General features: G+C 43.7%; 1 protein-coding gene across 3 annotated transcripts in view; it reads right to left on the bottom strand.

The window, feature by feature from the left end:
- The window catches only part of Sv2b (synaptic vesicle glycoprotein 2B), a 175,948-nt gene that overhangs the window by 145,120 nt on the left and 6,277 nt on the right, over nucleotides 1–24,551 (bottom strand). The window contains exon 1 of one of the 3 annotated variants that reach the window (XM_010621013.3): nucleotides 14,499–14,725. The exons of the other annotated variants lie outside the window; for them this stretch is intronic. The gene's annotated coding sequence lies outside the window, so the exon portion shown is untranslated. Of the gene's footprint in view, nucleotides 1–14,498; nucleotides 14,726–24,551 lie in introns of those variants that run through there. 3 annotated transcript variants of the gene reach the window in all.

Raw genomic sequence — 24,551 nt, forward strand, 5'->3', positions numbered from 1 at the left:
AATAACATGACAATCATAAGTCAATATATATCAGTTATAACCATCAATGTCATTGGCCTCAATTCACCAATCAAAACAAATAGACAGGCAGAATGGATTAAGAATCCAACAATATGTTGTATACAAGAAACACACCTAGTTCAAAAAGAAACTCAAAGACTGAAAGTGAAAGGATGAAAAACAGCCCTCCACGTGACAGGAGCCCAGAAAAAAAGCAGGGGTAGCAATCTTATTCACAGACAAAGTAAATTTCAAACCAAAAGTGATTAACAGAGACAAAGAAGGCCACTACATCCTTCTTAAGGGAACAATCCGAGAGGAAGAGGTGACAATCATAAATATGTATGCTCTGAATATTAATGCCCCCAAGTATATAAAACAAATATTAAGGGACATGAAAAACTATATAAGCACTAATACAATTGTAGTGGGGGACCTCGATACCCCACTAACACAAATAGACAGATCATATAGACAAAAAATCAACAACAAAATACTAGAACTGAACAAGCTTTTGAACAAATGAACTTAATAGACATTTCAGAGTGTTCCACCCCACAAAATCAGAATATACATTCTTTTCAGCTGCACATGGGTCATTCTCCAAAATAAACTACATGCTAGTTCATAGAATACCTTTAAATTAATGCAAAGGAACTGTAGTTATTCCATGTGTATTATCAGACCATAGTGCAATTAAGCTGAAGATCAACAGCATACGAAACCCTAAGAACTTCACAAACACATGGAAATTGAACAACTCTCTCCTGAACAATCAATGGGTCACAGAGGAAATTAAAGAAGTAATTAGTCAGTTTTTACAAATAAATGATAATGCCAATGCAACATACAGGAATCTATGGGACACAATGAAAGCAGTTCTATGTGGAAAATTCATAGCAGTGAATGCCCACACTAGGAAAACAGAGTGAGCACAAATAAACAACCTAATAATGAATCTTAGGCTCCCAGAAAAGAGGAGCAAGAAAAACCCAAAGCTGGTACAAGGGAGGAAATTATAAAGATCAGAGCAGAAATCAATGCAATGGAAACTAAGAGAATGATAGAAAAAAATCATTGAATTGAAGAGTTGGTTTTTCAAAAGAACAAATAAAATTGATAAACCCTTAGCCAACCTTGTCAAAAAAAGGAAAGGAAAGTCTCAGATCCAAGCAATTAGTAATGAAAAAGGTGAAGTCACAACAGAAGCAGAAGAAAGCCACAAGATCATCAACATCTATTTTGAGAATCTGTACTCTAATACAATGGAGAAGAAATGCACAGATTTCTTGATACTTATGAATTACCAAAGTTGAACGAAGAAGATTAAAAAATCTAAACACCCCATCAGTGAAATTAAAAACATAGTTAAAAAATTAGCAGCTAAAAAAAATCTCAGATCCTGATGGCTTCACTGCTGAATTCTACAAGACATTTAGAGAAGAACTACTGCCACTACTCTTTAAACTTTTCAGTGAAATTGAAAGGGAAGCAATACTTCCAAATTCATTCCTGGAAGCAAGTGTTACTTTGATTCCAAAACCAGGGAAAGACCCAATCAAAAAAGAGAACTACAGACCAATCTCCCTAATGAACATAGATGCAAAAATCCTCAAACAGAATACAGAGGGTCACCAAGAAGATCATACACACTGACCAAGTCGGATTTTTTCCAAGAATGCAATGATGGTTCAACATACATAAATCAATAAATGTAATACACTATATTAACAGAGTCAAGGACAAAAACCATATGATCCTCTCAACAGATGCAGAAAAAGCATTTGATAAAATTCAATGCCCATTCATGATTTAAAAAAAAAAAACCTGAAGAAAACTGGAATTGATGATCTTCATCTCAACTTGACAAAGGCTATCTATGAAAAACCAACAGCCAACATCATATTAAATGGCCAAACACTGAAAACTTTCATGCTAAAATCAGGATCAAGACAAGGATGTCTACTATCACCAATCCTGTTCAATATAGTTATGGAAACATTACCACAGCAATTAGAAATGAAAAAGAAATTAAAGCAATAAAGATCAGAAAGGAAGAAGTTAAACTGTCATTATTTGCAGACAATATGATACTCTCATAGAAAGACCCAAAAAACTCTGCCAAAAGACTTCTAGACTCAATTGACACTTTTAGCAGAGTAGCTGGATAAGGTCAATAATAAAACCATCCTCCTTGTACACAAATAACAGACTCACTGAGAGAGAAATTAGGGAAACAATTTCTTTCACAACAGCATCCAAAAAAAAATAAAGTATCTAGGAATCAATCCAACAAAGGAAGCAAAAGACCAACTGAAAACTATATCACTCTGAAAAAAGAGATCAAATTGGATATAAGAAAATGAAAGATATCCCCTGCTCCTTGGTAGAAAGAATCAACATAGTGAAAATGGCCATACTTCCAAAACTGCAATACAGATTCAATGCAATCCCAATTGAAATTCCAACACTGTTTATATTTCACAGAACTAGAAAAAATAATCCAGCCAGGCGTGGTGTGCATGCTTGTAATCCCAGCACTCGGGAGGCTGAGGCAGGAGGATTGCTGTGAGTTCGAGATCAGCCTGGGCTACATAGTGAGTTCCAGGTCAGTCTCAACTACATAGTGAGACCCTGTCTCAAAAAACCAAAAAATAAAAAAATAATCCAAAACTTCATTTGGAACCAGAAGAGACCTAGAATAGCAAAAGCCATTCTAGGCAACAGTGACATGACAGAGGGTGTCACAATCCCCAAGTTGAAACTGTACTACAAAACCACTGTGATAAAAACAGCATTGTACTGTTTGCAAAGAAAAAGATGTGAGGATCAGTGGAATAGACTGAAAGATACAGAAACAACTCCAGATGTACTCAGCTACCTCATCTTTAAAAAAGGAGCCAACAATCCTCAGTGGAGGAAAGATAGCCTCTTTAATAAATTGTGTTGGAAAAACTGTATTTCAACCTGAAAAGATTAAATCTAGACCCTTATCTTTCATCGTACACTAAATTTAAATCCAAGTGGATTAAAGATCTAAATATTAAAACAGAAACACTAAGTTTGCTGGAAGATAAATTAGGCAGAACTCTCAAAGACATTGGCATAGGAAGAGACTTTATGAACAAATCCTCAGTAACACAGGAACTAGCACAAAGAATCAGCAACTGGGATCTCATCTTATTAAAAAGCTTCTGCACTGCAAAAGAAACCATCAACAGTGCTAAGAGACAAACTACCATGTGGGAAACAATTTTTACCAGCTGCTCCTCAGATAAAGGACTACTATCTAGAATATATAAAGAACTCAAAAAAATCAGGCCCCCCAAATATGAAGACCCAATTCAAAAACAGGCATCTGGAATGAACAGACATTTCTCAAAGAAGTAAAAGCAGCTAATAAATATATGAAAAAATGTTCAACATCACTGATCATTTGAAAGATGCAGATGAAAACAACACTGAGATTCCACCTCACCCCACAAAGAATGGCTGCTTTCAAGAAATCAACCAATAACCAATGTTGGCAGGGTTGTGGGGAGAAAGGAACCCTTCTCCATAGCTGGTGTGAGTGCACAGTGGTGCAACCACTGTAGAAATCAGTATGGAGATAGCTCAGAGAACAAGGATTAGAAGTTCCATTTGACCCAGCCATCCCTCTGCTGGGTATATCTCCAAAAGAATTAAAAGAACCATACCACAGTGATATATGCACACTCATGTTTATAGTGGCATAGTTTGTAATAGCTAAAATAGAAACAACCCAATTGCTCATCAGTTGAAGACTGGATAAAGAAGACATGGTTTTTCTATAAAATGGAGTACTACTCAGCCATAAATAATGAGAAACTACAGTCATTCGTAAGAAAATAGATGCATATTGAGGCCGTACACTTAAGTAAAATAAATAAGACACACATGTGTGAGTACCAAATAGTTTCTCTGGTATGAAAAACTAAAAGTGTAAATAAGATCCAAATTGTATAACTGATAATGTGAAATAGGAAGAAAAGGGCTAGGGGTGTAAGGGAAGTTGGAAGGGCAGGGGAAACGAAATAAGGGAAAAGAAATAATCTGAGAAAAGGAAAAACATGGAAACAAAGTCTTTGTAAACAGGAAAGGGTGGGTCGGGGAATGGGGAAAAAATGAAAACCAAGATCTGTCACGTAAAGGCACAAGATTCCAACAATGGCTGTAACTGTACTATATATTTTTAAAGTACCGATAAACTCCAGAGAAATAAACAAATAAACAAATAGTCACAGACCCACTGTCCCCTGTGCTTGTGCCTTTGCTCCTGGCTCTGCAACTCCTCCTGTTCACTGTGCCAGCAGCACTTCCCTGAGACTCTCTAGCTTGTCCCCCACCTTTATCCCCATCCTTCTCGACTCTTCTTGGTCACACTTCTCCCTCTCATAACTCCCCTCCTTCCTCCCTGTGAGTCTATGCACTCTCTTTTCTCTTCTGCCTCTCCTCTGTCTCCCGGGATGATTTCAGCAACTTGCACATCACACTTCTGCTCTAGCAAACTCCTCACAACAGCCCTGACCTTGACCGTGAATTTGCAAAATCTGCCTGAGCCTGCCTCTCAGTAAACGCCCAACATGGGATTCCTATTCTTCTAACCCTCATCCCAGCTGCCCCAGCCCAGGAGCCTCACTGCCTGGCGACTCCACCTGCTTTCTGCAGCCCTAGTTCCCACCACACGTCCCCACCCTTCCATCCCAGCATCGTGAGTCACCATCAGTCCCTCTGGTCCCGATCCAGGCTCTGGCAATGCTCATCTGCATGCCAGCAGCAACTGCCTGCATGGCCCAGCCTGCAGCCCCTCTCTTTCCAATGCATCCACCCCACCAGAGACAACCATCACCTCGGAACAGCTATTAGCATGAGCTGCCTTGGCTGGTACCAGACACTGAGCTAGGCTCTTTATACACTTTTACCTTCTTACCTTTCCCAAGTTCCCTGCACGGCCACAATTCACTTCTCCATTTCACAGATGAGGAAGCCGGGGCTGAGGAGAAGCATGCTCATGGTCCCACCTTAGTAAGCGGCAGGTTCACTGGCTCCAGGATACTGGCCAGAAACCGCAAAGCCAAACTGCCTCCATCCACAGATCACATCAGATCAAACAAACTCTGTCCAAAGAGGGCTTCCCCACTGCCTACCAATTTCCTGGGCACGGTCCCCAAAGCCATCCACAGCGGCCATGCAGCTCAACTGAGCTGAGCTCAGCCTGCTAGACACTCCATGGGTCACCTCCATTTGGTCCCATCCACCTTTGCACCCGTATCCATGCACTCAGGCCACACCCGTTTGGGCCTTTTCCCAAACCTACTGCACCTTTGCTGGCTCCCATCATCTGATGTAGCCCAGGACACTTGATGTCTCCCATCCAGCACGACCCAGCTCTTCACTTCTCCCGCAGCACAGCCTTCCTTTCACTCTGCTTAGGAGATGGGCATTTCAACTTGACTCTACTTTCCTCAGAGTAGACACCTCATTGTCTTTCTATAATATGCCAAGTGTGTGTCCTGAGTCACGTTAAATATCTGTTCGAATGTCCTGACCCCCAAGGATCTCACACATGCAATGTCACTGAGATGATTTTATCTGTTTGAAAAGCAGCAAGAAAAAGGGGCTCAAGGGTGGCATCATAAGGATCTCATGTTCCATCCTCCCCTGGTTCAATCCTCCTCCCCTGGCCACAGACGCCAGTGAGGCCCTGGTCCATTTATGTGTTCTGACTCTATGTGGCAAAAGCACTGTCACAAGCTGCAAAGAGAAATTTTAAGGAAAGAACAGAGCAGCCTGAGCATTCTAACACCTCCCCCTGCTCTCCCCTCCCACCTTCTCCTCAGAGACAACCTCTGAGTATGACTCAGGTGCAAACAGCTCCTCGGAGGGGCCAGGATTCTGCCAGACCTCCCCAGGGTGCGGGTAGGGATATGCACCTTCTGCACACACACACACCCCCATTACACTTGAGCCCTTGGGGTGAACCCAACAGTGATAAGAGGTGTCACAGGTAGAAAGGGATTCCTCTTTTCCTCCAGGGGAATAGGCTCAGATACCTCAGGAGGTTTTTCTGGGCAGTGCAACAAACACCACTCATTAGTCACTGCCTCCTCCCAAGCCTTCTCATGGTCCATAAAATGCATGTTACTTTCACATTTGAGGGGGGGGCCTCAGAGAACAACTTCCAAATCTGCACAGCTTCGCGGAGTTAATGTGGAGTTCCTGGTGGACCCCTAGGATTATTTTATGTCCTAATTTCCAGAGGATAAACCTGAACTCCATCTATGCAGACTGCAGTGCCCAGCCCAGCAGAACGTTTTCCAGATGCCTCCCTCCTCCCACCGCTGTGCCTGGCCTGCCTCCTCCCCCTCCCAGCATCTCTGCTCGTGTGCACACAAACGCCCTCTGGGGCCATCACTGGAACAGTCTGTGACTGCCTTGCCTCAGGAGTGTTCTTCTCTCCCTCTTCCAAGAGGCTCTTTGTTCCAGAGAGAGCTTTCTTTTGCAAAAATCAGGGGAGTGTGGACAATCTGCTTTCTAAACACCCCCTGAGCCTTCCTGCCAGGGGACACAAGATGAGCTGCTGGCCAGGGCTGTCGGCCGTGGGAGTAGAGAACTGGTCGCTCTGCTGGCAGCTCAAGCCAGGGCTCGGCATAATGAGCTGGCTCTGAGCATCTCCACCACAGGTGCCTCTGATCTGTTTCCCAGTCTGGCCTCTGACCCTGAATTAGAACTCTTAGAAATGCTTAGCTCCCCTCCCACCCACTTGAGCCTCTTGCCCACCCCTTTCTCTTTTCTCCAAGACAAAGCTGAGCACCCAGGGGCAAGAAAGGGTAGAGAACATTTTATGAGCATCTGCCATATGCCCAGCTAGGAGCTGGAAGCTTGACAAGAACCTCCCAGGTAGACTACAGTCTTCATCCCTTGTGTAGATGGGAACACTCTGCTAAGCTCAGAGAGGCTAAGCATCCAGCTCAAAACCACACAACTAGAAATTACTGGAGCCAGCACTGGTGGACTTGGACTTTCATTCCAAAGCCCATGTTATATCATCCACAATACTGATTAGAAGTAGCGAGAGTGGACATCCCCGTTCTGTTTCTGATCCTCCAGGAAAAGTATTCCATCTTCTTGCCACTAACTATGGAGTTTTCCACTGTGGGCTCTTCCTAGATGCCCTTTATCAGACTGAGAAAGTTCCCTTCTGTTCCTAATTTGAGTAGTTTCATCAGGAAAGGGTGTTGGGTTTTGTCAACAGAATATTTTTCTGTGTCGGTTGGGATGATGATGCAAGAATTCTTTTTCATTCTATTAAAGTGGTATACTACATTTGCTAACATGTTGGCCAAGCCTGCATCCCTGGGATAAGTGTCATTAGGCCAGGGTTTATAACCCTTTTTCTATGTTGCTAGTTTCTGTCTGCTAGTAGTCTGTGGAGGCTTTTTTATCTCCACACTTGAAATATTGATCTATAGTTTTCTTCTCTTGTGCAGTCTGTGCCTGGTTTAAGCCACTGACATTTTTTTTACAATGAGGCCGATATAAGTGAGTAGCGATGGTAGACAGAATAACAATTCCCCAAGTAGATCCACATCTTAATCCAAGAACCTGTGAGTATCCGCCTTACGCAGTAAAGTTATTTTGCAGATATGATTAAGTTAAAGAGACTGAGATAGCGAAAGCCCAGTGTGACCAATCGCAAGGGTCCCTATAAGTGAAAGGAGGAGGCAGGAGGGTCTAAGTGAGAAAAAGACTTGGAAACACTAAGGCCTTGGCTTTTACAGTGGAGAAAAAAAGACCCACAATAGACATGCAGGTGACCTCAAGAAGGAGGACAAGCCAAAGGACCAGCTTCCCCCTAAAGCCTTCAAAAAGAACACAGTCCTGCTGATCCCTTGACCTTAACCCAGTGTGACCCATTTCAGACTTCTGACCTCCAGAACTGTAAAATAAACCTGTGCCATTTTAAGCCCCTGCATTTGTGGTCATCTGTTACAGCATCCACAGTGAACGAATGAAGAGCCCAGGCTAAGGTCTACGGTTCACTCAGGTCAGGCATGGAGACCTGGTTCACCGGCCCCATAACCAAGCATTCCAGATGGTGACAGCAGCCAGAATGCCACTCTCCCTATCTGCAAGGACAGATCTGCATGCCAAACAGAATCCTCAACTTGGCACGACCATCTTGATAGGGCCTCTCCTACCCTAATCACGCCAACATGGAAACTCAACCCACACAGAGTTGAGCCACCCTGCCAAGGTCCCCAGCTCTAAGCCCCCTGCTGTGCCCACAGAAGGCACTGCTTTGCCAAGGGAACCCTCATGTCTGCGCTCCTTGGCTAGAATGTTCTCTTTCTTGGGCAGCATTATGAGTGTTGTCATCCAGACTGCCTTCTGAAGTCTTTTTTCTGAACAGACTTCGCTGACCAACTTTTTGAGTTGAGACTCAAAGATGAGACTATTAAGCAAATAACATAAGCCAGACATAGAACATGGCACATGGCTGTAATCCCAGCCCCAAGGGAGGCTGAGGCAGGAGAATTCCAAGTTCAAATCTTGCCTGGGTAACTTAAGGAGACCCTGTCTCACAGTTTAAAAATAAATAAATGGCTGAGGGGTGTAGCTCTGTGGTAGAGCATCCTCAGGTTCCAACCCCAGTACTTAAAAAAAAAGTAATATATTTAAAGCACTTGGATCATAGGCCTAACCAAGTAAGCACTCAACAAATGTCAACTGGCAATATTATTATTGCTATTAGTGTTATTAATATACTCAGTGTAGCCATGTCCAAGTAGAGGAAGCAGGGAATCCTTTCATCTTTATGGAGACTTCCTTTTCCCACTCTGCTTCTTATCCCCTGATCTCCAACTTCCAAGTTCTTGAGGGAGGACTCAGCCCTTGTACTGACAGCACAGTGCTTATCACACCAAGGTGGGCTGGGGTCATGGCTGGATGGTCTGTAAGATGCTTTCAATAAGAATAAAACATATGTGAAGCCCAGTGTACAGCGTCAGGCATAGCACAGAAACCCAACCTGTGCTTTTGCTCTCACACACTCACCCCCTGCTATGGACTGATGACCTGTATCTCCTCAAAGTTCATGTGCTGGATTCCAAACCTGCAGGACCCCAAAAGGCCATTTGTGATTGTATTAGGAAATGGGGGTCTTTAAAGAGGTAAATAAGTTAAAATGAGGCTGATCCATGACCCCCATCATAAGAGGAAGAGATCAGGACACAAGGATGTGAGGAAAGACCATGTGAAGATACAGAGACAGATCTGGTGAGAAAATGAATTGCTATTGTTTAACCCCCTAGTCACTGGTTTTCTATTAGGGAAGCCACAGCAGAAGAAGCCCCATTTCAAGAATGAAACAAAAGGAGTGAATATTTGCCTAGCAATGCAGCTCCATGGGAGAGTGCTTGCCTAGTATGCAAAGTCCTGGCTTCGATCCCTGCATCTTTGGAGAGCAGAAAGTTGCAGTGCAACTTAGAAGAAGTCCCTGTTCCTTCGGGGCCTAAAACTATGTTCTGCAGAGATTTCGCACAGACGCCTCCTCACCACCCCCGCCTGGGCTTGGCAGCTGTCCCTCACACTCCGTAGAGGTTTCTCACTTCCTGAGAAGTGCCATTAGCCTCGAGATCCCCCCAAGAGTCCCCCTGGGAAGTCGTGCGTCGCAGCCTCACAGAGGAAACACCACTCACTGCAGAGATGAAAAACTAAAATCGCAAATGACAGAATCGTGACTTCCCTGGGGAATAAATAGCGTGAACAGATGGACCGTGAGGCTGGAAATTTTCATTTAAATCTTAATAGAACTTTGATAACTTAATGAATGTGGCAAGAAAAGAATGGCAAACGAGAAGCTGCAAGGTAAAACATGTCTGCCCACCTTGCTGTTAACCCTAGGATAATTTTCCCAGAAAGGAGCACAATAGGATTTCATGGACAAACATTTCTTGAGGGCTTTACAGCATCTCTCTAAACACTTTGCAATCAGGTGACATCCAGGGCAATGCAACGAACCATCTTCCCTATCTGCCCCTGTAAGACACCAGCCCAGTACAGTCCAGGTGACTTTTGGGGAAGAGGTGAATTTACAGACTGACATGTGGGGGCCACAGACCAAGAGTGCTCAGAGCCAGGATCTCCCTCCTGGAGATCACTTCTAGTTTTTCCAAACTACCAAATCCATGTTTTGTCAGTTAGTCCCTCCTTGCTTATCCCTGGAGACCCTCAGTGAAGGTTTGCTTCACATAGAGCAAGGAATCCCAAGACCTGGATCACAGCTCTATCACCCACCTTGCAGAAAGTGACTTAGCTTCTCTGTCGAGCAGGAATAACACTCCCTTCCTTGCACAAACTTGTTGTAAAGAGCAGATGAGATCTACTTTTCAGAATAGTAGACAAATAACTGGCCTAGAGTGAATGCACACCCTGGGGCTCCCATTTGTATCACACAGATGACACACTGTACACAGGGACTATTTAATGCATGGAACAAGCCACCTCTCCACTCTTGGTTATTTTGGAACACCGAATGCTGACTCTATGGCAGCAGTGGTGAACCTATGCCACGGGTGTTACTGTGTTTTTCTTTTAAGACAAAAGATGTTGATGGATGAGTTGATTTTTCTGAACTAAAATCTCACTGTTAAGGCTTTGTTACAGTGTTGTATTTGTTTTTCTGGGCTTGGCTTGTTTCACTTAACATAATGTCTCTAGGAGGTCCAGGCTCTTATTTCACAGATGACTTGGAAAGTTGAGGATTAAGAACAGGATGGAGAAAAGGATCCCCCGGTGCAAAGCATCTTAACTAGGACATGCAGTTTTGTTAAATCATAAAGAGAGAACTGGCAAGCACCAGCAGCAGAAAGGATGGAGAAGGACCCAGAGCTGGGGGAGCTGCTCTTCAGCAAGTGCTGGCAGAGAAGAGGAGCCAGCACGTCGTGTCCAAATGGCACGGGATGGGACAGGCGACTCAGCAGGAGAAAGCTGAGCCCTTAAACATGACTCAGGTAGGGCTGCCAACCCTAGGCACCCCAGCTTTCCAGATTGAGCCCCAGGGAGGATGTCGGGGACCCCATTTGTGCACAGCATGATGTAACTCGACAGAGGGAAGGGCTTCTTTAAAGCAAGCTCCTGTGCTCATCTTATCTGCAGCCACACACCCTGGATTTATAGGACAAACTAGGCACTTTAATAGGAAACAGTGATTTTAACCAAATGGGAGACACTGTGGGAGAATAGTTGTGGGGTCAAACTCCTGGAATCAACAGACAAACTGTTCTTTTAAAAATATTGTTAATACAGATACAAGTTGAGTAGCTCTAACAAAAATGCTTGGGACCAGAAGTGTTTCAGATTTCAGATATTTTTCAGATTCTGGAATATTTGCACATACAGTGGTACCTTCATTCACGAAAACTTTTGTTTGTAAGCAGATTTGTTTACAAACAGAAGCACCGGGCAAAATGTTGTTTGTTTGCAAACTCTGTGCTGGGCAACAAATATGACCGTGGCCATTTTTCCCACACTCACACACACGTGGCCATCTTTTCCAGAATTGTAGAACAAATTAAGTTTGTGAACTGAGGTACCACTGTACATACTGAGATATCTTGGGGAGGGACACGAGTCTACATGCAAAACTCTCTCTGTTTCATATACACCTTACACACACAGCCCAATGGTAAATGTATAAATTATTTTTAGTACCCCTGCATTTTGACTGTGACCTATCACATGTGAGGTCAGATGTCGATCTTCTGCTGTGACATCAACTTAGAGCTCAAAAGTCTCAGATTTTGCAGAATTTGGAAAGTTGGATTTTGGTACCGGGGATCGAAGGCAGCAGCACCACTGAGTTAAATCCCTGGTCCCAGAAATGCCTTTTTGAGGTAAGCACAAATGGGGAGGTGATGACAGAGAGCAACCGATTCCCAAATGGGATGAGGAAAGATGTGACTAAAGAGAGCTGATGTTCAGATCTTCTATGCTTCCTTCCCTAAGCTAACACCTCTTTCTTCCCTTCCAGCTACTGAGTACCCTGTTGAGTTTTGCCCAGCTTCTGAGCCCATATTCAGAAGGAAAGGAGAAGTATATTTTTAAAAAGCAAAAAGTAGGACAGAATATGAAAGACCTGAAAGACAAAGAAGCAAGATTCTGTAAAAATTATGGATGACTACAGAGGGAAAGCAATAGTAGCAGAAACAGAAATCATAATTAAAATTTTCCTCTATCACTGTGTCTCAGCTGTACTTTAAGACAAGCTTATATTAAGGACAAAACTTGCCTGGCATGGTGATAACTTTCACTCTTTAAATCCATAATGCTCACTAAACGCCAAACAAAGTTAGCCTCACTGTTCAGGGACCAGAGGTACAGAACAGCCATGCACAGGAATAGCATCTCAACAGCATCTCCTCAGAGGTCCCCTGCAGCAACTGCCTCTGGACTGGCGAGGACCAATCCCAGCACTTTTGTGCTTCAAAGAGAAAAGAACAACATAAACTACCAACACGAGAGCAAAACTTTCTATGCTCATAGGCTAGACTCCCTCTCGCTCGGACCCATGGGAGACAGTTTGCAGGACTCATAAGAGAAAGGAGAAATTGCAAAGTACAACAGCTCAGATTTCAGAATCAGAAAGTCTGGAGTGACCGCCCAGCCCTGCCAACCACTACTTGAATCATCCTGGGTAAATTGGGAGGATTAAATGAAATGCTGAAATTAAAGAACCTAAAGCCTAGTACATTATAAGTGCTTAATAAGGTTAATTGCTATTGGTTTTTTTTTAATCGTTTTTCAAACACAAAGCTTTATATGTGACTAGTTTGGACACAAGAAAAACATAAATAGTACAAAATTATACAAATAGCTTTCTAATTCACTGGGGAAAGGAGAACTATTCACTAAGTGGTACTAAAAAAAACTAATCAAAATAACTATAATGAACTAAAATACAGGTCCTTACTGCAACACAAAGTCATAATAAAGCACAAACAGATTAAAAGATCACACATAAAATTAAAATAATAAGCTAGGCATGGTGGCACACCCTCATAATATCAGCACTGTGGAAGGCTGAGGCAGGAGGCCCCTAAGTTCAACCCCAGTATGAGCAATGTAGCAACTGAGCAAGACTCTGTTTCAAACTAAAACTAAAAAATAAAAATGGACCAGGGATGTAGTTTAGTGTAAATGTCCTGGATTCGATCCCAGTACTGGAAAAAATAAATTAAAATAACAATAATCAAAACTTTTAAAGGGGAAGTGGGAAGGGTAGGGAAAAGGAAATAATGGAAAAGAAAAAAATATGAGAAAATAAAAAAATGGAAATAAAGTTTTTCTAAATAGGGAAGGGAGGAGGGGGTGAAGGGAGGGCAGGGATATGGGGAAAAAATGAGAACCAAGACCTGTCATGTAAAGGTACAAGATGCCAATAATGAATGTAACCATATGGTATACCTAAAATGTACCAATAAACTCAATGAGGAAAAAAACTTTTCAGTGAATACTTTCCTGATTTTTAAGATACAAATGTTCTGTACATGAAAAAGGAGATTTTTAACAGAAAACCATAATTAGTTCATATTAGTAATATAAATGCATTAGAAACTAGATTTTAAATGGCAAAAATGTCATAGAAATACAAAGTTAAAGTCAAACACAGTGGGAAAATATTGACAATAATGATGAGTCACTGCCTGAATATCCTCAATATACACAGAGCAATTACTGACATATGAAAGACACTAACACTCACTTTTAAGATAGACATAGAATATGGAAAAAAGCAGGTTAGAAGTAGAAGTACAATCAGTCAATTAAAAAAGTACAGTCTCTAAGCAATCAAGCAAATGAAGAGTTAAATAAGATGTTCTCTCATCTAACAGACTGACAGTGTTTGATTTTCCTTTTAACGCTTACACTCACTCCAAACAAGGATGCGTGATGGGGGCAGCTCATCCCTTGCCAGCTGCGGGATAAATTAGAACAACCTTTCTGGAAAGCAAGTAAGCGGTGTAAGTGGAGAGCTTCATGAGTTTTCCTTTTATCTGAATCCTACTCCGCGGCAAGTGCCACTTTTCTAATCAGGAAAACAATAGTCTTGAGCACAAGGAAACCAATTAGCTAGATAAAAACCCTGCTTGTTCACCAACTTTGGCAAAAGATATAATTTCCAATTCCACTGCAAACACAAGAATGAGAACAAATTACAATAGGGATATAATTTAAGACTATAACAATCAGAGCCCGGAGTCCAGTTTGTCACTATATTTAGGCAGGTCACCAAAGAGCCCAGACTCAAGCAGGAGAACAGATGAATTCCTCCCCCTAGCTGCAGCTCAAATGATGGAGTCCGTTAGTTACATCTTAAGTCCTTTGCTGGTCCACTTTAGCCATTTAATCTCTCCTTGAAAGCTGAAAGACTGTCAAACTGGGGAAAGATTTATCTGTTAAAAGACAGCTCTTACCATTGGGAAAATCTTGTTTCCTCAGAAATGTCAACCCTCGGCTGTTTGCAAAGCTGGGTCCTCTACCTGCATTTTTCTCTGTGTGTGTTTGGACTCCACCTTATCCGGAAAAGTGGAACAACTGGCCAGGCGTCCTGCAAAGGACTCCATCTGCTGCAGGCCAGACGGAGCCATGGATTAAGAATAAAAGCCAGAGCCTCAAGCGGATCAGCCAGCATGGCCACACACCCAGGGCTGCCTCTTGTGCAGAGAGAGCTCATCAGCCAGAGGATAACACAGTGCGCGATTCCAAACAGAGCTGGAGGGAGGAGGGGAGTGGTGAAGGACAGCCAGAGGTGGAGAAGGAGGTAGATTGATCGTGTTCATTCAAACCAGAACATGAGTGGAGCAAGAATAGCAACAGCAACAAAAATCCTGACTGTGACAGGGAGTTCTCCCTCCCTGCATTGCTGTGGTGCAGACTGGACCGTCTGTTGGTGAAGTTTCCCAGTGACCGTGTCCAGCCCACCTTGGTGCTCTTCAGCAGGAGGAGCCTCTCAGAATGGGACTGCTTCAGACCCACCAGCTGTCCACGCACCTGCCCACTTCTCCAGGAAGGTTTTCCCCTCTTTTGACACAGCTATTGCTTAGGTGAGAACAGGGTTCCTGCTCCTTCCCACATCAGCAGGTTTTTTCCTGTGGCACCTCCTGCAAGCTCGCAAGCACCCACCAAGTGCAATAGAAAAATGTCCTCTTCTTCCTTAGCACTGTGCCGCCGCCCATCTTTCCCTGCTGACACAGGCTCTCCATCGAGCCTCCTGCCTTCCAAAATCTGCAGACTGGATGTAGGCTCTTATGTCTTCACCTGGCCAAAGTCCAGGGGACTTGTGGCCTATGAAGAGCTCTTTTGCTTGGTTCACTCCAGTCTTTAATATTACAGAGCAGCAAACACCCAGCAAGGGGACCAGAGACCCTGTCTCTCCTCTTGCCAGCATTCTCAGCCTCTCAGGCTCCAGAAGAGTCTCCCAAAGGCCTTTCACTTGGCTTTGCGGGAGGCAAATTATCTGTCACCTCAAGTAAATACTTGCTACTGGACGAGATTCCAAAGATTCTGCCTTCTCTTCTGCTCATGTCCATGTTTACAGAGACCTGGGACTTAGAGCTGAGGGCACCAAGGCCAGCTGTAATGTCTCTTAGAAAGGCATGAAGGACCCCAGTGGTTTAAAACTCAGTCTTTAAGACTTCTTATTTCCAGGGATGTTTGTTAAGCAGCATTATTACCATATAGGTGACTACTACACTTTGTATATGTTCAACATTTTGCTAAGCATTGCACTCTCACACTTAATCCACTCCTCTTAATAACTACATAAGATATAGCATTCTTTAATATTATTTTTGCTTTACAAGCAAGGAAACTAAGGTATAGAGGATTGAGGTACAATTAGTAAAGTGAAGAAAGCAAACTTCAGTCTGACTCCAGCACATGTATGCTCACCACCATGGAACAAAACAGAAGAAGAAGCAAAAGTAGTGGGCTTTGGCTGTCTAAGTCTGTGACCTTGGACCCAAAGCCACAATCACTGCTCAGGCGCTCCTGATCAGTACAGGCCTGACCGGAGCCCAGGAGCTGAGGCAGCTTTTCTAGCTCTGTCAGTGCATGCAGAAAGGATGAAACAGCCTCCCCTACTACAATGTCTGACCCTTCGCAGAACCCTGGGGAGGGACCATCCATAAGGAATTCTAACCAAGGATCAGTCCTGTCTGCATAAAGTGCAGTCATAACCGTTCTGCATGAGGTGCCCAGCACACCGCATTTCCTGCCTATTTTTATTCTCTCTAAACAAATATCTCCAGGCTTTTTCTCCTAAAAACCATTACACCATTGCCAGCTGCTGGGATAACAAATAACTTGATAATAGCAGAGAAATATGCTGCCCCATGTTCAAACACCACCACATGACAACAAAGCATCTTGTGGTGCCAGTTCCCATTCACAGCCTGAAAACAGAAGCAGCACAAATGAAGGCCACCCACTCCCTCCCAGCCTCAGGGAACACAGTAGCAGGCAGTTTGGTCTTGAGATGGACTTTCTGTTCTTCAGTTTCCAAGGTGTTCTATGCACAGGGAGAGTGCAAAGTCATTGGCTTTAGCAAAACAACTCACCCTTGGGATTCACAGAGGTACCCGTTACTTGGACCAAGTTAGTATTCCTCATGAGCACCAATGACCTAATAGGTCTCCACATTAAAGATAAGCCATCAATTCTAAAGTACACGATGAAATTTGTGTATGTATATTTATGCATATGTGTATGTGTGATTTATATACATATCCAGGGCTTCCTTACAAACTGCAAGACTATATCCCTTCTGAGAGCAGACATCCTGTCTTCCATGCCTCACACCAACCCCAATGCCTACTGCAATGGACAATCAATAAACATTTGTCGAATAAATCCACAGATGTAAAAGGGATTTAAGGGAGACATGTCTGTCTTTGAATTTTGTGTATTTTAATTCTTAAAACGCAAACTTGGGGCAAATAAGAAAAAGGTTGTGAAAATCTGAATGCCTTAAAAATAAAGGGAGATAGAAAAGTAGCCAGATTTTCAAAGTCTTCAACAGTCACTCACAAAGCTCACCATGTGATCTTTATTATTTCAGCAAGAGAAGCCAGCTCAAGTGAGTGTGGTAGAAATTCACCTTCCTTCATCAAAATCTCCCCAATTTTCCTTGAGGAATTTCCATTCTCTCACTACATATAACCTTGGGATTCACCATTATGGGGCCCTCCTTTGGGTAGGAAATGAACCCCAGCTGGGCTGAGAAGAGTTCTCACCTCCTAGAATCTGAATCTTGAGCTGAGCACACAAAGCCAGAATGTGGCCCCTTAGGGATAGTTCCAAAGAGCCCAGATACCAAGGCTGGATTTTGCAGAGACAGACTGAGGATGTCTCAGAATCCAGTACAGAATTCACATCCATACACAAGTCCTCCTCCTCTTTTAGCAAAGGCCCTTTTCCTGACTCCTTCACTGGAGACCAGCACAGAGGAGAGCAGAGAACCCCAAGCTAGAAACAGAGATTCTGATCCCAAATCTACAACAAGAAATAAGACACCTCCTCTCTGGGGGTCTCATTCTCTTTCTCCATACCATTAAAGGGCTGAGATTAAATGACCACAAAGGAGCCTCGTGTGTTGGGTCAATAGAAATTGACTGCTTGAATCACTGGGCCCTAGCAACGCAAAGCTCACATTGTCAGGCTGGTGGAGCCTGGAGTGAAAAGCAGTTAATCCCTTTTGGCTGGATGACTCCGACAAAGAGGGTTAACCTCAGATGAGAGAGTCATCATCCAAATATAGAGCAACCCCAGACACTCACGTTAACATGACCCCACCTTCTCCCACACATTCTGGTTCCCTGACACTCATGGTGAACCAGCAGATTATCCCTCCAGCGCCTCCAGGTTAAGGTGTTACATTGCCAGGACCTTTTCCATGTTCCTCTATTGCCTTTCTAATATAGTTCTTATATAGCTTTTATAAAGCTCTCCAATCCAGGGTCCATTGCTGCTCCTTTGAAATATGCAAATTTCTTTAAGGCTCTCTATATTTGCTAAACAACCAGCCACTGGGCACCTTTGTATCAGGGACTGTTAAATACCTGAGCCGCAAGAGTCATAGCTTCTAGGGAGCACTCAATCCAGTGGGAAAGCACCTTTCATGTGTCATGTTCTATGCACTTGACCACCATTATCTCCTTTAATGCTCCTTAAGAGCTCCAGAAAGCAGCTCTTACAATGACCATTTCATATATGAGGAAACTAAGACTCGGAGGAGTTAAAGAATCTGCTGGAGATGTTGCAACCTGTATCAGAGTGAGCCTCTTGCTTTCCAAGCATACAGGATGCCAGAAGATATTCCTATCATTTTATAACTGTCAGAAACAACAGGAGAAGGAAAGGGAAAATATTGAGCTTCTGCCTCTGAAGAGGGCATGTGCTCCTGGAAGAGTCACCACAGGAAAACACTAGATGCTCAGCCCTGTACTTCTCTGCACTGAAAGAAGCTAAAAGCCCTGTGCTTCTCTGCTCACTGAAATTTCAGGCTCTGAACTGAGGAAGGTAAACTAACCACTGTAGCAAACTCCAAGATGTCAATAGTTTAACCTGAGTAGTTTATTTTTAGCACTAGAGACAGCACCATGCAGTCTGGAGGCACTTGTCCGGGGGTTTTATGGTCCTCAAACCCAAGCCCAGCGCGCTGTGGACCCGTTACATGGCTACACCCACCCGCAAAGGCAGCTGGGAAATGTAGTCTGCGAGCCCCGGAAGAGGAAGAAAATATTTCAATGAGCAGCTACCAAATTGCATATTTAATGTGGTTAATTCTAAAGAAAGTAATTCAAAATGCTCATATGGAGAGTGAGGATGATAGATTGGTTTTCCTTCTCTCGATTTTCTGGATTATCTCTAATATAGTTTTAATAAACCCAGAATGTCTAGAGGGGGTACTTTAATAAGTCATTGAGCAGTTATGGACAGAAGCATATCATTCAGATAACTGCTTGAGAAATAGTCCTAATGCTATTACCTGGCTGGCACTATCTCCCCAGCCCATCTATTAAAAAAAAAAAAAAACAGAACTTTCTGCGCCATTTCTTCTGGGCAGCTACAGTCAAAGGGCTTCTTTTTATTCTCAAATGTTTTCCATGCTGTCTTGGGTCTTTCCATGCCTCACAACATCTCCAAGTTATCGAACACACTTTCGAAGCCTGCCATTTCTGTTTGGAAGTTATCTGGGACCGTGACCAAATCAAACTTCTGACCCACTCCCGTCACACACAGCCAAGGCTTACGGCTGACACCCAGGCCAGTGGCTGTCTCACTCTCACAGGGCCACTCTGAGGAACCAAGAAGATCAACTCCTCTGTGTGTCCCAGTGGTTCCTAAGCTCTTCACGCACCTTGTTGAGAGGTTTATATCTAGCTGTCCTCCAAAGCTTCATGCACTCATAAACAGAGCTTTTGGGGGGCAATCAGATAGTGGGAGCACTATATTCATCAGTGGATTAGTCCCTGGGTGAGTTTATAGCTAAATGTGATGCTAGGAGAGGGCCTAGCTAGGCACTAGGGTGATGGCCTAGAAAGGTGTATCGCCCTTTGCTCTCTGCTTCCTGATTGCCATAAGGTGAGCAGCTTTTCCTATCCATGCCCCTCCGTCATGCTGTCCTACCTATGTACTGAAATATGAGCCAAAATAAATCTCCCTTCCTCTAAGTTGTGGGTGTCAGGTGTTCTGTTCCAGAGACGAGAAAGTGACTCAGACACTCGTATGATAACTTTTAAACCCACAAGAGATAGCCATGGATGTGCTGCCAAGTTTCTGCTCCCCACCTCCTATCTAACACTCTATCAGATCCCACATTTTGGCCACAGCAGACCACCTGCTATTCCAAAATCAACCACGCATGTTCAGGTCTGTATGCTTCTCCCCGCCCTATTTCCTCTGTCAGGAATACCTTCTTCCCACTGAACAACTGAAAAAGTCCTATTCACTCCTCAAGGTTCAAGTGGACAACACTCCTGTCCCCTCCAATAGCTTTGTCTTGGGGTCTCTTTCTTCTCATGCAGCAAGTGCAAGTGATTCTAGCTTTGTGCTCCCAGACATTCACTCTGATTATTCCTCTGTGATAACCCTTCTCACTCTGTAGTCTGATTACTATGGAGTGAGTCTCTCTGTGGTGAGCTCACGCAATGCAGCCCCTGTAGGGCTTGGGCACGCAGAAAGCTTGACCCCCACCTGAGTTGTGCTCCAGCTTCCCAAGTGACCCACAGGTGTGGGTCCCAGACTATGTGACCATGCCAGCTTCCAGGCTCAGAGGAAATAGTCTGGAGAGGTTGTGACCTACTTCCTACTTGACTGCGCTTACAAATGACTCAGGGATCTTCTTAAAATGCAGATCTTGATTTGGTAAGTCTGGAGTAGGGTCTGAAATTCTATACTTCTAACAACCTTTGAGTGAGGAACACTGTTGGTCCTGGGCCCACACTAAGTCGCTGAGGTTTATTTGAATGCACCTGGGACAGCAAGAAAGGCAAACTTCAGAGTCCTACTTCCAGAGAATGAGAGCTTTTGCAAGGAGAGAAGATAGATTCCCCTTTGACAAGGGAAACACGTGGGACAGAAGGCTTAGTATCTAGAAGTGGCTCAACACATATTTTCAGAATATTTAGTTTCAGTGTAGGCCCCACCTCAACCTCAGAGTCTGGAATAAATGAAGTCAGAGTGTGCAGAGGTACACAAGTTTATTTCTATTTGTACTTGGGTAACTAGGAAATTGGTCTCAAAGTTACAGAAGAAATGTGCTTGTAAGATGAGTTAGGTCCCATTACCTTCAAAGACACTTGATATTTGGCCCTTTTTGTAGTTAAAGTATCTACAGCTTCAGGTAAGTCCTGGCCTTACGAGTGAGACTATGGTGCTGAGAATTTAGCACTGCACCTACCTTGCAAGCTCAAGATCCTGAGTTTGATCCCTGAACCTACAGGAGGGGTGGGTATACATAGAGAGTAGGAAAATAGGTCCAGAGTCTGGAAAGCTGGTTGGAGCCAGTACCAGATTCACATATTAGGTACCAGACAGACATCTGCAAGCTCCCTCTGGAAGACAGCAGGTTGTACTAGCAAGAGGAGGTCAGATTAGAGTCCAAAATTCTAAGCTGAGGACTAGAGCCACACCTAATAACCCCTAGTGGACTTGGTTAGCAGGTAACAATACAGTGAAAGAACATATTTTAGGGTTTTAGTTACCTTCTCAGTGGAATCCACTCTGCCCATCTGGAGATGCTAGGCTTTAGACAAGTTATTTAACTTAGTATTAACATCAATTTGCTCCACAATAAAGATAAGGATAAGCCCTACTTCAAAGGGACTGTAAAGATTAAATGAAATCAAATACACATAATAATTAGTGCTGTCATTTATTAGACTGCAAGCACGAAGATGAGCAATATTTAACGCACATGTGTGTCCTTAGCATTTAATGTATAATACTGTACATAGTATTTATATTTGCTATAAAATAAAACTTCCTCTTTGTCCCAATTTCTTCATCTGTAAAATGCAAACAAAGCAGGTGTACAAGATGTCTATTCAAGGGTTGTTGAGAGAATTTTGTACTTCAAACGATGCAAGTACCGAGCAAATGCTGGTGCTGATCCTTATAACCTGGGGGGAACTTTTCCTCAGATTCCAGGTGGACAGGTCCAAAGTCGCCCCTCATCTCTGAGGTGACATAAGAAGACCAGAGCCCTCAGCATGCTCCAGGGAAGCTGTGAGGATGCTCAGTCTGGAGCTGCAGCTGGTGTGAACGTCCAGATCCAGGATGTGGCATTTAATATCACCGCCCACAGAGAGCACTCACTAGGAGGCAGGCAGCGTTCTAGGCAAATTAACTCCTGTCTTCGTCCCCATATCCCTACAGAGCATGTAATTCTACCATCAGCTGCACTTCATTGACCAGGAAACTGAGGCTCAGGGCTTTTAAATGACTTGTGGAAGGTCTTCTGTTAGTAAGAATCGAGGCCCAGCTAAGAAACCTGGACAGACAGGCTCTCAGACTCTGAGCTGCACCATTTCAAAGAATCACAAAAAGCCCGAATTACCTCAAGAAACCGGGAACTGACAGGAAGTCGAATCCACCACAAGGCACTTTCCTTGTTACAGGAAATAGTCTGGACGTAACAGGACACCAACAGGAAGTAGCACGAATTAAACTGAGAAACCTGACAGACCAACACAGCCTCTGGCAGCCCTCTGGGTACTCCAGGACCCCATACACTGGCCCACTGAAGAAGCTGTGATGTGATAGCTAGAAGCTGGCATACATTTTCTCCAGAGATGTAGCTAGCACCACCAAAAAATGAAAAAGTTGTGTGTTGGGGATTTAGCTCAGTGGCACTGTGCCTGCCTCCCCAACATAAAAGGTTCTGCGTTGATCCCAGTATCACAAAAAGAAAGAAAGAAGGTGGGGGGAGGAAGGAAGGAGAGAGAGAGAGAGAGAAAGAAAGAGAGAGAGAGAAAGAAAGAAAGAAAGAAAGAAAGAAAGAAAGAAAGAAAGAAAGAAAGAAAGAAAGAAAGAAAGAAAGAAAGAGTGAGTCATCCTTCAGAAAGAAAGAAAGAAAGAAAGAAAGAAAGAGTGAGTCATCCTTCATGGGAAATGAAAGGAGGCTCTGGCCCAGCACCCACACTATTTTCACATTGCTTCTCTTGCTCATCAACGTCTTCACTGTTTCACCTAAGATTATCGTCCACTGCCTTAAGCTACTGTTTTCTCATTGCTTTCCCTTAGATTCCCTTTCTTTAAAGGTTAATGATTGTGCTCTGTCTTTAAAAAGTGAAACTGGCCACATTTAATCTGTGGACCATTAGGCGACCACGTGTGGGATATGTTCATCTCTCATCACAGGATAGGGGTCAAGGCCAGGAGACCCTGACATCGCTGTGACCTCTCCAGCCCCACCCCCAGCCCAGGACTCTGCCCAGAGCCGACCACCCCACAGTGCCTTTTCCCCTGCCTCAGAGCCTCCCACGTGCCAGCTGGGCTGCATTCCTCACTGCCATCTGCTGCACCCTAGAACAGGCGAGAGGCCATGGTCAGATTCTGTGCCTGGCAAGGGAGCGAAGGCTGCAGGCAAAACAAGCAGCACTCACTGGGTCTGGACTCTGGGAGCTGGGCAGGGAAACTCCCCAAGGATTCAGGAATTTGTAGGAAGTTGCTGAGCCTGTCTGGGAGAATGAGTTATACCATTTCAAATGGTTTCAGAGCACAATGAACTCGACCCAGACCCCATTTTCCCATTCTGTCTTAACCTCCCACGTGAATTTACATTGCTTCAGCCCTCACCTGAGCTATGGTCCTCATTCTATCATTACCTTACTGTATGACCTGAAGTAAGTTATTTCCTACTCCAAATGCAGCTCCCTCTGTGGTGTAATAAGGAGTTCAGATTTCCTGCTTCCTAAATTCTCTTCACTCTGAATCACTAAGGGCCTTCAGTTCAGTTAAAGGTCTTCCATTTTCTTGGACTTATTCTCAATTTACACATAGAATATTCATGATTTAGATTGATGTAACTCATTTATCTGTGGACTGATCTGTTCCTTCTCTCAACATGTCCATTTGTGGCCTTCTGTCATGGAAAGACAGGAAAACGGAATTGTACATTTAACTGATCCCTGGATACAGAAGCTCTGGAAACCCAAAGCTCTTAAGTTCAGGCATCACCTGGGATGACACAGAAAGCACTTACTGACACCCAGCTACCACTAGAGCAAACTACTACCAGAACCAGACATCTGTGATTCGAGAAGACTCAGACATCTGGCAAAATCACCCCTCCTTTCATCTATGCAGAGCTTGCAGAGAAAGAAATAAGATTGTGCATCCACCCCTCCAAGTATCTGTGAGGTCGACCTCAAATTCCCCATCTGTAAAATGGACGTAAGCAGGAAAGATATGGGCTATATAGACCCACTCCTAAAAGAAGTTTAATTCAGGGGTGTGGGTTAAGCAGTCACCAATCAAAGGAGAATTTTTTACTGGTTTTTTCCCACAGGGGAAAGAAGGTTACTGCTGCTCTCTCCCTTGCAGTCCAAGAGAGGCAAGTATGGAAGACTAATGGATATGGAAGTGGGTAGAGGAGCAATTTTTAGAGAAAACAGGAAGTCTTGGTAAGAGCATGGGCTTCTGTGGAGAGATGAAGAGGGACATCTATGGGAAGCCTATGGTCTGAATGTGGTTTGTCCCCACCGAGAGTTATTTTGAGGATTAATTTCCCAGTGTAATACTGCTGAAGTTACAGACCCTTTAAAAGATTTTTGGAGACACACTGAATCAATTCTCACAGCGGGCTAATATTTTCCTTGAGAAACTGAATTAGTTCTCTTGAGACTGATTAGTCCCACAGGACTGAATTAGTTACTGCAAGAACAAGTTGTTATAAAGTGAGTTCTGCTTTCTTGGCTTACTCCCTTACTCTCCTATCAATGATATCTCCCTCCCTCCCTCTC

This window comes from Fukomys damarensis, unplaced genomic scaffold (genome assembly GCF_012274545.1).
Source record: "Fukomys damarensis isolate Sample0158 unplaced genomic scaffold, DMR_v1.0_HiC HiC_scaffold_7, whole genome shotgun sequence".
NCBI classification, from domain to species: domain Eukaryota; kingdom Metazoa; phylum Chordata; class Mammalia; order Rodentia; family Bathyergidae; genus Fukomys; species Fukomys damarensis.